General features: G+C 44.6%; 1 pseudogene; it reads left to right on the forward strand.

Annotated features, from left to right (window-relative positions):
• The first annotated feature begins 7,854 nt into the window (after positions 1 to 7,854).
• On the forward strand, positions 7,855 to 8,576 carry LOC122114120 (annotated as a pseudogene).
• The last annotated feature ends 4,402 nt before the right edge of the window (positions 8,577 to 12,978 follow it).

The raw sequence follows: 12,978 nt of genomic DNA on the forward strand, positions 1-12,978 counted from the left end.
TTCTAAGAAGTCTCTCTTTACTTCCCTTGCCCATTTAGAAATTGGGTTGTTAGGTTTGGGAGGGATTAGTTTCTTGGGTCCCCTGTATATACTGGATATTAACCCCATGTCTTATATATTGCTGGTAAATATTTTTTCTCAGTTAGTTGGTTGTCTTTCTGGCTTGGTTGCTATAGTTTTCGATGTGCAGAAACTTCTTAGTTTATGGTAGTTCCATTTGTCCAGTCTCTCTCAAATTTGTTGTGACCCTAGGACTCTGTCCAGGAAGTTCCTGCCTGGGCATATAAATTCAAGAGTCTCTCCTACTCTGTCCTGCAGTACTTTCAGAGATTCAGGTTTGGTGTTAAGGTCTTTAATCCATTTTGAGTTGATGTTGGTGCATGCTGATAGGCTGGGGGCCACTTTTAGTTTTCTGCATGTAGCCTCCCAGTTTTCCCAGCACCAGTAGTTGAAGAAGCTGTTTCTTCCACTGTATGTCTTTGGCTCCTTTGTCAAATATCAGCTGACTATAGGTGTGTGATGTTATTTCTGGATCTTCTCTTCTATTCCATTGGTCTTCGGGTCTGTTTTTGTGCCAGTACCATGCTGTCTTTGTTAGTATGGCTCTATAGTAGAGTTTGAAGTCTGGTATCAAGATCCCTCCCATGTTGTCTTTTTTTGACTAGAATTGTTATAGATATTCTAAGTCTTTTGTTGTTAAATATGAATTTTTGGACCGTTTTCTGTATTTCAGAAAACAGGAATTGCATTGAATTTGTGTATCAATTTTGGCAGTATGCCCATTTTCATTATGTTAATTCTGCTATCTAAGAGCATGGAAGATCTTTCCATTTCTTTTTTTTATCAGGCGGGAGAATAAGTTTATTTAACTAACTGCTGCCCCCCACCCCCAACCCCATGCGTGGTGCAGAAGCATGGCTGAAAAAGAAGGTGGGGGGGCGCAACCCACCTCTGGGCCAGGACTTATCTGGGCCAGGGAGAGGAAGAGTTGTAGCCAGATGGGGGGAAATGTATGCCACACTGGATCTGGATGTGACCTCAGGGTCTGGGACCCTCCTAAGGTCAGATGGGAGGCATGTGACCAGAGGTGGCCCAGGATGTGACCTAGCAGGAGGGGAAGGTGACTGCTTCCATGTGTGCCAGTTACCTGGGTAATAGATACTGGGTGGAGACTTAGTCAAGAGGGAGGGAGGTGTCCCTGTTCAGACCTTACATTCCAGCCTTTCATAATTATGAAAAAGGGCAAAGATTCTCTCTGGCTACTTCCTGCTTGCAAGGGGCATCGGCAGTAGGGGTATTAGGATGAGATGTGGTCCCCTCTGGGAGAAGGCAGCAGGCAGCAGCTGTCATTTGGTAGGTGTGAGTCCTTAGATGAAGTCTGGAGAAGGCAAATCTCTTGGAAGAAGTCTTCAGGATCTCATGAGGGAGAGAGGGGCATGGAGTAGGTAGTCAGGATGGTCTAGGCAGGAGTGAGTCCTGTCTTCCAGGCTGGAAAAGATGAACTGGATCTGGACTGCAGGTAGATTGGCTAGCACTTAACCACAACTGAACAACTGAACAAACTTCTCCCATGATGCCAAGATGGCACATCCACCACATGGTCAATGCTAGAGAGAGCAGAGTAGAAAAGTGGTGTGGATGTGGATGTGAAGGCCGGCCATGGTGTTGGTCAAAAGTCTCCTGTGATGCCTCCAGGCACTTTGGTTTGCAGAAAAGGGGTGGTTAGGAAATTGTAACATTTCCAACTCAAAAACCCCATCTGAGTCAAGGCACCATATGTAAGGTATATTAAATAGGTAGGTTTCATTAGGTAGCCAATGAAGAGAACACCACAAGCTATTTAGGCAGACGTTTATTTCCTGAATTGCTGCCCCGCCATGCATGGTAGAAAGCATGGCTGTAAAGGAAGTGTGTGCGGGGAGGATCTTTCCATTTCTTAGTGTCCTCTATAATTTTTTTACTTTTTTATAGTTCTCATTAAACAGTTCTTTTACATCTTTGGTTAGGTTAAGTCCTAAATATTTTATTTTTGGGGGTGTTATTGTGAATAGGATTGCTTCCTTTATTTCTCTCTCTGCTTGTACATTGTCGGTGTACAGGAAGGCGACTGATTTTGTGGGTTGTTTTTGTATTCTGCTACTTTGCTGAAGTAGTTTATAATTTCTAAGAGTTTGGGGATGGAGTTTTTGGGATCATGAAAGTAGATTATCATCTCATCTGAAAAAAGGGATAGTTTAACTTCTTCCTTGCCTATGCAGATCCCTTTAATATCTTTTTCTTGCCTTATTGCTGGCTAAGGGTTCCAGGACTATATTGAATAGGAGTGTAGACAGTGGGCATCCTTGCATTGTTCCTGATTTTAGGAGAATTGGTTTTAGTTTTTCCCCATTAAGTATAATATTCAACCAACAGTTTTTTAAACCAAAATTTTTAAAATGAAACTAGGCAGAAAAAAGAGTTCTTCAATTTTTTTTTGAGGGGGGGAAATCTTGTGTCTCCCCTGTGTCTATAAACAGTCTCTTGGTGGAGTCTCTGCTTTGCTTGTGGTGTTTGGTTTTCCTGTGGTTTGGTTAGTTTCTTAAATCAGCTTGTTTGAGCAGGCGAAATGAAGCTCTGAATTACCCGAGTCTTTATGACAATCCTCTCAGGCTGGTTCAGTGGGAGGGTAATCTTCTTTCACTATCACAAAAGAGGGATGTGGTTGGTTTCCCCAGCTTAGAGTTGCTGTGCAGGAGCTAGGCTGTAGGCAGCACTGTGGAAAGTCAGCAATCAGTAGCTTTCTCCTGGATAGACTAGCTGCTGAGAGAGTCAAGCAGGCCAGCCTGGAGTTATTCTCAGGATTTACATGTAGAAAGTTTCTAATTGTTTTACTTTTACCCTCCAGCAGCTGGAGTTGCTGCCTATGCTGCATGAGTAGGTTAGCCTCTGGGTCTATTTACTCACTGAGGACAGTCTGCCCTGCCCAGGTGGAGCTCCCTCTAAAGGACAACTTTCCCCAGGGGTGGAGCTGAGCCCCACAGGTCAGTTTCCTATGACCTGTTGAATGGCTCCTACTGATTTATTCTAAGGCCTGAGTTAGATGTTAGCTGCTCTGGCCTGGTATTTCTCAATATCAAAGATGGAGTTCTTCTCCAGGGATGAGGGATGAGCTACCATTCCACTGCTGCTCTATGAGAAGGAGTGAGGATGTCTGGAGGATACTAGCATCTTTCCCTTAGTTTCTGGGCCATCTATGGTATGTGACTATCTATGGTCAGCAGGATGAAGATTTTCACTCTTTGTCAGTTCTTGCTTGTGGTGATAGAATCTGCTTTTACACTGCCTCTGGTGCCTTTGTCCTGGACTCCTACTGTAGATATGGTGGCCAGGGTAGCAGCTTCTGCTGCCACTCCCACAGACCCTAGAGTGTTCGAATCTGTCTCTGGAACCAAGCTGCCTGAAGTTTTTCTCTCTGGCCAAACTCTTTGTTCTATGATGGCATACTTGGTGTGACTCTAGCCTTAAATTTGCCACTGGAACAGTAAATCTTGTTTCTACCTGAGAGCTTATTTAGCCCCCATGTTCTCCTCTGCCATCTTCTCCAGACTCTCTTAGTTGACATCTTAACCTGCAGCAACTTTTTCAAAAGTTAATGCAAAGAATGGAAACAATAATAGAGAGAACATCTGAAGAGACAATTCTAAAAATGATAAATAAAACATGACAAAATCTACAAAGCAGCGTTATTTTATCATTTAACATATACCCCATATATTGCAAAAAAATGTCCTTGAAGATATACTTCTCGACTCTAGGAAAAATATTGGCAACAAACAAAATGTATGTACATAAATTGTGACTGAACAATCATCTCTCTCTTGCTCTCTCTCCCTCTGATCATACACAAACACACCTGGACACACACATGCACATATGCACACATATGTAGACACACACACAATGGATTTTTTTCCACTGTAAAGAAGGATGGTTTCTGTGAATGGATATGAAATGATAAAAGTATATATTGTTAATAAATTGAATAATTATTTGGAGTATATTTCATATAAAGTAGAAGAAAAATGATTTGGTATTCTAATATAAGTGGGAAAAAAAACCCTAAACTACAAGCATACAGCAAGTGTGTGTGACACCCAGTAGCTGTGATACCCAGCAATGTGACAGAAGGATTAGAGATGTGATTTTTCTTTGAGCATGACTTCCTTCATTTGGTTCTCACTTGGGGTACAATATCAAACTTACACATATACAAAAGTAATAGATGATGAGAAAAATAAAGGAAGGTGAAATTATGATTCTTTAAGAGGAAATGGAAAATGTGAAAGTCAGAGAGAGTATCTGTGAATAAGAATCCACTCTCCTGAATGATTAGCTAGCCATATAGTCAGGTCAGTAGGTAATTTATTAAAAACAATATACAAATGTAATTCTTGAATATCCAGGTGAACATAATTTGATATATTGAAGGTTGGAATTTTATTTCAAAGTAATGAATTAAAATTATAAATTAAAGAAGCACCAATCATACAGTTTTCATCTACAAGACCCCAGATCTCTGTGACCAGAAATGTAATTGAGGAAGAAGAGTTGTGAAATTAAATAGTACATCATAAGAACACTGAAGAATTCCTAAAACATTTTGTATTCTTTCCTTTTTTTTGGAACCAGGAAGCAACATAGTATGTCAAGCACCATGGTCATCTTCATACATAGTGCTCATCTCATGACAAAAGAAAGGGTTTTCTTTTTATTCAAATAAGACCATGAAAGTACATGATTTAGGAAATCAGTGGTTTAGGGAAGATAACAGGCATCTCCTTCCACTATGACCATTAAGCAGGTGTTTCCCAGATCCCAGGAAATTAACAATTGAAGAAGATGACATCCAACTGGAACTGAGAATTTGAAGACAAGCTTTCCTCTTTGATCATCATTTCTTTCTACCCAATATGTCCCAACAATGACCAGGGAAGACATTAGCCAGAAAAAGAGATACTGCCTGTTAAAGCTTTAAAGCTTTTGGAATTTAGTCTCTGTGAAATCAAATGGATTATTGAGTCATGACACATAACAAAAGAAAACCATCACATCGTAGGATAAGTTCCTATACCCATCAGTGACAATATTGAATAGAAGTAGGACCATTTTTCTCTGGATCTAAACACCAAGAGCATTTTTGTCAGCCTTCACAAAAAGTTCTTGCAATAATTCTATACTAGCTAGAAATGAGACAAGTTAGATTGTACATACAGAGGTCAAGTGTGGCTGTTTGTAAACAATGTATTTGGTGTTTAGGGATTGAATGGGGTTAGCAGTCTATAAAGTCATTGTTACTAAAGATTTCTAATTTATGTGTGGGTGGCTACTCAGGTTTTAGTATTTCAATTAACTTTCAGAAAGCTTTTGTCAAACTTTCATTCTTTGGGCCTTTAACTTTTAAGTGATTAACTTCTCTTATCTCTCCCTTCTCCTTCTTCCAGCTTTCAAAATTTAGGATGATTGTTTTTATTATCCCTCAGAAACAAAGAGTAAACAGAAAGTCTAGCACAATAAAGACTAACTGAATCTCTGGAGCCCCAAGTCCAGTGACATTGAAGTGCAACCGAGGGAGCATTGGCACGGAGGATTTCCAGGCCTTCGAATGACAGAAATGCTGGTGGAGTTCCAGTTCAGAGTCACTAACATCTAACTGAAGACTACATCTCACTAACTCATTCAGCCATAGTCCTAGATTATTCAAAATAAAAACATTCAAGAATTTTATGTCTAGAAAAGAATGACATCCATAGAAGATGATTGAAGAATTATATCCCTCTAATCTATATTGTGTCCCTCCAATGCTGTTACAAGGAGGAAGGAAGTTTTCAGGTTGCTTCTTCCCACTTGACCACAAGAATGGAAACATTTTCCCAAGGATTGCTCATGTGTTTGGAATGTTTGCTTATGTATCAAAATGATTTTGATGGTTTACACTATCACTCATCTTTTTGTTATTTCTTTCTCTCAAAAGGGTTTCTATGTTGTTGTGTTTCCAAACTTTGGTCCCCTGAATCCACAAAGCTAATTCACAAAAAAATGACAGCAGTATGTTGAAGAAAAATAAAATAAGCCTTATTATTTGTCACATGTCAAATGAGAAGAGTAGTGAAGATTTGAAATCAAAGCTCTATTATTCTACTAATCAGAGAAAAGGTCCCAGTTTTAAGAGGCTGCTCAAGGTGTCTGCTCCAGGATACATGAAAGATGTCCATCCCAAGACTAAATGGTAGCAAAATTGATTCTTATCTTTTGGTTTACTGTTGTCTCATCTCTTTAGTTCTGTGTTTCTCTGACAGAGATTTAATAACTTCCTGGTTTGGAGAGATGAGAGGTGACTGTCTGTTTGGGTAGAAAGTATGTTAAACTTGTTTTCCCCATCATGGGCATGTGAGAGAGAAAGGGGTAACAAATGCAAGTTTGAATTTTTAAACATACAAATTTGTCCAGTAATACAAACTGCCTAGGAAGAATAAGGAGAAGGGAAAGGACAGGTAGAGGAGAAGTAAGGCAAAAATTCACATTGGTGTAAAAATCAGTTTTGGGAATTCTAGAACCCAATGGAACAATGCACTAAATAGATATGTTATCACTTGATTATGGCAGAAGAATCAATGAATATATAACAATTTTTTAAATAAAAAATCAATGAAAAATGAACAGATAATTCCTTAGAGAACTATAGGCTAATTTAGTGATTACTATGGTAAGATTGTGTATAAAAACCAATAAAGGAAAAGATAAAAATAGCCAAAAATATTTGAAAAATAACTCTTAAAACGAGATTTATTTTTGTGTTAAAGAGTTCTACTGAATCACAATCAGGTAAACACAGATAAAAAGCTGTTATACAGGAAAAGAGAATCTTGAAGAACATTATGCCTATTTGCACAGGAAAATTCAATGAAATCCTGGATTAATTTTATCATTAACAACTGAGGTTAGAATATAGTAGAATGGCATATGTGACAATCAATAGAAAAGAAGAGCCAACAAAGAATACTGTATTTATGACCCCATACTTTAAATTGAAGGCAAAAAAACACCCATTGTTTTTCTAACTGCAAATGAAAGGAAATTGATATGTGCAGACATACTCTGGCAGAAAAAGAAGCCTTTCAGAACCAAAAGAAGTGATAGGAAGGGCGCTGAACCTATGCCGGGAAAAAACCTCAAAAGGATTTCAGAAACAAGCAACTAAAACCACATAAAAGTTCTCTGTTCCACTTATGTGATGGTCAAGTCTAGGAAACAAACAAACTATAATGCCACATGTTGGGATTGCCTGTTATGGACTGGAAGAGGGCCTTTGAGTAACTTGATATTGAATTCCATGGTTTGTCTGAATTGTATATCTGTGCTAAACATTGCACATTTATTTTTTGCTCTCTACATTACATGTAGTTTATACTAAGCAAAATAAAATGACTAGACCTAAACTTTAAAACAAATGTCTAGAAAATAAATAAGAATGACTCAATATTTATGGAAATGCATCCTTATCAAGAAAATTGTAAAACATACCAGACATGGTTGAAGAATTCAGCAGCAGACAAGAGCAGGAGGAATCATGAAGGCATTCCCTTTCTAGGGAACACACATTAGATTTCTCTTGCTTTACTTGGTCCCAGTTAATGTCATTTGCTCACAGGAGAGGCCCCACCCTCCCAGTGTCTGTTTCCATCTCACCTGACAGTTTGTCTCTCACCATTGCACCCACCAGGACATTTGCATATTGCTCCTTAGGGAGGAACTCCTTGCAAGTACAACATAAAAGCTCAGCTCTAAGTTTGCTTGGACTGACCAGCACTATTACTCTCAAAATGAGGTGCCCTGTTCAGCTCCTGGGGCTGCTCTTGCTCTGGGTATCAGGTAAGAACACACTAGAGCTGAGGAAGGAGATGGGGAGGAGCTGAGCTCTGCTCCCCATGTGTGTTATGTCCACTCCTGCATATTTGCCCTCTTGAATGGAAATGTGGGATATGCATCTTTGAGAGTGAGGAAGATTCCAGAAGGAACAAAGACCCATGCTGTTTTACAAATTCTGGATGTGTGTGTGTGTGTGTGTGTGTGTGTGTTCATCATGTATTTAATGAACATTTTGTTGGATGAAACAAAAATTAAAAAAATATAGCCTGCAATAAGATAATTGTGAAAATGGCTCTTGATGCTGGTAACTAACCCTGTCCACTTTTCTAATTATTTTAGGATCCAGTGGAGATGTTATATTGACTCAGACTCCACTCTCTCTGCCTGTCACCCTGGGAGAGCCAGTCTCCATCTCCTGTAGGTCCAGTCAGAGTCTCTTATATAGTGATGGAAACACCTATTTTTACTGTTTCCTACAGAAGCCAGGCAAGTCTCCACAAGCCCTAATCTATTTGGTTTCCAACTGATATTCTGGGGTCCCACACAGATTCAGTGGCAGTGGGTCAGGCACAGATTTCACATTGAAAATCAGCAGGGTGGAGGCTGAGGATGTTGGCGCTTATTACTGCTTTCAACATACACATGTTCCTCCCACACTGATACAGCCCTGAACAAAAACCACCCTGCCTGGTGTAGCAGAACTGTCACGTGTAGCCTTTTTTAGGAGCAGCACAACAGCTTTTCTGAGTGAATGTGAAAGCAAGAAGCTAGAGAAGTCAGGATACTAAGACACTGTTGTGCTCTCTGAACCAAGCATTTCTGATACCCTTTAGGATATTGCAGCAAAAGCCATGGAATTGCACAGGCAGCCATATGGCTCCTTTGGCTGATGGCATGATAATGCATCATATAGTTTAATAAATACTGATTCTGATTCCATTTTCTTCTCCATCATTTGTCCACTGGATTTGAACACTACAAATTGCATTGTTAATATTAGAAATTAGTGCTTTTCAAATAATTCTCATCTTTGGCTGTGGTGGTGGGATTTACCAGCTCAGTATTAGCCTAAGCTATATTGTGACTTCCAGCGCTAAAGGGAACATGTGCACACAGCATGTCCAGTTGTGGGAGATGAGAGAGGGCTGTAGGAGCAGTGCTGTCCCCAGCAGGTCACCAGAGTCCTCTGCAGTGAGCAGGTCACTGCTTGTGCTCAAGGGCACAGACTGTGTCCTGAGCTTCATCATGCCCAGGCTAAGAGTGAGGGAAGGACAGCCGAGTGACTGTCCATTATTCCCTAGATTTCCTTCTCAGATTCAGAATTTAAAATGATAAGTTATACAATTAAATATTAGTTTACCAATCAATTAATTAATACCTAATTTACTACATATACACAATAGACATATAGCTTTTGCATTCATGCATTTATGAAGTGTTTCTCAGTGTTCTGATAAGAACAGACTCCAGTGGATTAAAGACTATGTTCTTAGGACTCTGCTGACTCTCCTCATTATCCAAGTCCCTCAGAAGCAGTGAGAACGGCCCTTGAGCATCCTTCCAACACATTCCTGGCCTGGGAGCTTTTTCCAGGGCCAGGAGGCTTTTCCGGAGGTTGGTTTAAGAGCTTTGCGCCCGTTGGCCTTGGCTCTTCTTGGCTTGTGCAGGCCCTCGCTGCTTGCACAAGCTGCTCTTGGTCTTGGCGAAGCCGCAGGTACAGCTCTCGCCAGGACTCGCCCTCTGCTGGTTTTTCATCCTTGAATGCTTTGCAACAGCGGATTTGCCACAGCCTGTCTGTACCACTGTGCGCCACTGTCCTCAGGTGAGTGTTCCCTTGAGGCTGGTGCGCAGAAGGGGTAGAAGTCTGGGAAATGGGTGCTAGGAGAATGCAGGGTGGCCTGGGAGTGGCTGGAGAGCTGTGTTGTGGGAGCCCCCGGACATCCTGGGGGCACCAGGGAGCCAGGGAGTCGCGCTTTGATCCAGAGTACAGTGGCATCTTCAGGGACTTTCTGACAAAAGGCAAGGCCATCACTTCCCCTCCCTCTCCCTGTCCCCCTTTGCCTTCTGCTCCCCTTCCCCCTTCCCTTTCATCTCCCTTTACCCCTTCCTCAACACCTCCTCTTTCCCCTTTCCCTTCCCCTTCCCCTTTTCCCACTTCCCAGGGCACAGAGGCTCCCTGCCTAGGTGAAGAGAAGGAGGACATCCATTCCAGGTCAGGCAGCCGACCCGAATAGGCCTGCAGCCCAGGCATATTAGAGGTTTCAGTGCTGAGATGCACCATTGGCACCCGGGCTTCTTCTGTGGAATTGATGGGACTGGCTGGATTGGCGGCTGAGATTGGCGCCAGCTGTCCCGCCTGGATTTCCTGGACCTCGCTTGCCCTTGGGACTGAGCTGAGCACGGAATCCGAGGGTCTTCTCGGGCCGCTGGAGCCATTCCTTTTCAGGTCTTCTTGAGCCAAGGCAGCAGCACGAATCCTGCCCTTGGTCCTCTGTCTCCTCGGCAGCAGCTGGGTCTGGTTGAGGGCATCTTCGAAAGACTGTGGAGTTGCGCGGAATTCATGCTGTTGCTGGGATTCGCTCTGGTGATTGCGCCCGCGCAGCTTCGCTGCCTGCGTCTCTGGCTTGCCAGAGGTCTGCTTGACCTTAGAGGGCAGGGGGCCTGAACCTCTCTTCCCCTCTTCAGAGAATCGGCACCCATCTTTTGGTCTGCCCCCAGCCTGTCCCTGGGGTTCCCAAGGGAGACCTTCTTGTGGGAGCCCTGGTGGATCCTGAGACTGCGGGACCGGACGGCATGCTTTGCCAGGCATGTCCTGGATACCAGTGGGCCCAGGGTCCCGCGAGACTCCAGAGCTGTCCACAGCCCAACGATGAGACCTGCTGCTGCCCCCAGAGGACTCTGGGTCCACTCGGGGACGCTTCTCCTGCCTGCTCCTGGGACAAGGGCTGGCAGACCGCTTGCCAGGTCCCTGGAACTCACACAGCTCCCGGGGCCATGGGGGCTCTGGCGCAGAGTTGGGGCCTCCCCTCTTGGCTGCCGTTTCTTTCCCCCCGGAGCCCCAAACGACACTTGACTCTTTCAACTTGTCCTCTTGCACCCACCCTGACTCTGACAGCCCAAGAGCCTCCTTCCTGGGCTCTTGAGCGCCATCCTGTTCAGAGACCTGCTGTAGAATCGCAGAAAGAAGCGCTGGGTTGCAGCCCAGGAGAGCCAAGGTCTCCCAGCGTGTGTCCAGCTCCTTTGCCATACTGCCCACCAGCGGGTGCTTCCTAAAATCCTTCACCATCTCTCTGACACCCGTGGCGCCAAGGATTTCTGCCGTGATGGGCAAGACGGAGAGCAGACTCAAGGATTTGCGGAGCTCCTCCGAATGTGTGCTGGAGGCCAGGCGCTCTTGGAGCAGCCGCACGGCTCCCCACACCCACTCTGCGGTCTGCGTCCCCATGCTACTCCTGGCCATGTCTACAGAGACACGGGAACCACACGTCTGGACTCCTCCATCCAGGGGTTCACTCGCCCTGCTCTGAGAGGACAGATCCACATTTGACGCCTCCAACAGGTCCTCCTGCTCCCTCTCACCATCCTCCACCTCCTTCTGCCCCTAACCCTGCCCAAGATCATACTTCCTGGGCTCTAGACCTCCATCCTGGCCAGGAACCTGGCTCAGAGCCTCTGATTTGTGGCTCAGAACAGCCAAGGTCTTCCAGTGTTTGTCCAGTTCCTTGGCCAAAGCAGCCACCTGTGGGTGCTTCCTAAAACTCTTCACCACCCTTCTGACACCCGAGGTGGCAAGGATTTCTGCCGTGATGGGAATGACTGAGAGCAGCCTCAGGGAATTAAGAATCTCCTCTGTGTCTGTGCTGGAGGCTAGGCGCTCCTGGAGCTGCCGCACAACTCCGCACACAGACTCGGCATTCTGCATCCCGATGTCACCCTCCACCATGTCTACAGAGATGCTGGACCCATTCGCCTGTGTTCCTGGGTCCTGCGGGTCACTCGCCCTTCTCTGAGAGAACGCATCCACATTTGAGGACTTCAACATGTCCTCCGTCTCCGGCTCCCTCATCATCCTTCTCCACTCCCCCTCTCCCAGATCATCCTTCCTGGGTTCTTCACCGCCATCCTGCTCAGGAACCCGGCTCAGAGCCTCTGATTTGCGCCTCAGCACAGGCAAGGTCTTCCAGCGCTTGGCCAGCTCCTTGGCCAAAATGCCCACCTGCTGGTACTTCCTAAAACCCTTCACTGTCTATCTGACACCCGTGGTGGCAAGGATTTCTGCCGAGATGGGCATGACTGAGAGCAGCCTCAAGGATTTGTATAGCTCGTCGGCATCTGTCCTGGAGGCCAGGCGCTCCTGAATCTGCCTCACGGCTCTGCACTCCCACTGGGCTGCCTCCATCCTTCTGCCAACCCCGTCTATGTCTACAGAGATGCCCAGGACACTCACCTGGCTTCCTGAATGCCGTGGGTCACTCACCGTGCTCTTGGACTCTTGTTCTGGTCGATCGCTGTGAAGCACGTAGGCTTCCTCCTGGTCCTCTCTGCAGCCGAGTCCAGAGTGACCCTGCCCACCAGCTGCCTGCCTTATATAAACTCTTACTGCCCCACCTCTTCCCACAGTTCCTCCTGTAAGCCCCTCCCTTTCTCAAGCCTGTCACACCCTTACATCCTAGCAGGGGGTCTCCCATGATGCACCTTGCCTGACCTTCCACAAGTCCCCTCCCTACAACTCCCAAGGCCAAGTGTCGGCTCTGCCCTTCTTGTCTGGAACTCCTGCATCAAGAGATCCCCCACTATTCCTCTGACCTGGGGGACCAGAGGATGGTGCAACTGGCAACTTCCACTAACACTCCCTTTGTCTCCATCCTGTTTACAGGATCCTCTCTATCTGGCCACCAGCACCCAGCTACCCTAAACCTTTTTGGCATACAACCCCAAGCACTTATATTCATCAGCTACTCGTGCATTTTTGTTGGTCTTAGGGCTTGAACTCACGGCCTGGCCACTGCCCCTGAGTTATTTTGTTTAAGACTAGGTCTCTACTACTTTGAATTACAGTTTCTCTTCTGGTAT

The sequence above is a fragment of the Dipodomys spectabilis genome, unplaced genomic scaffold (genome assembly GCF_019054845.1).
Source record: "Dipodomys spectabilis isolate Male_0828 unplaced genomic scaffold, ASM1905484v1 ptg000106l, whole genome shotgun sequence".
Classification (NCBI taxonomy): Eukaryota; Metazoa; Chordata; class Mammalia; order Rodentia; family Heteromyidae; genus Dipodomys; species Dipodomys spectabilis.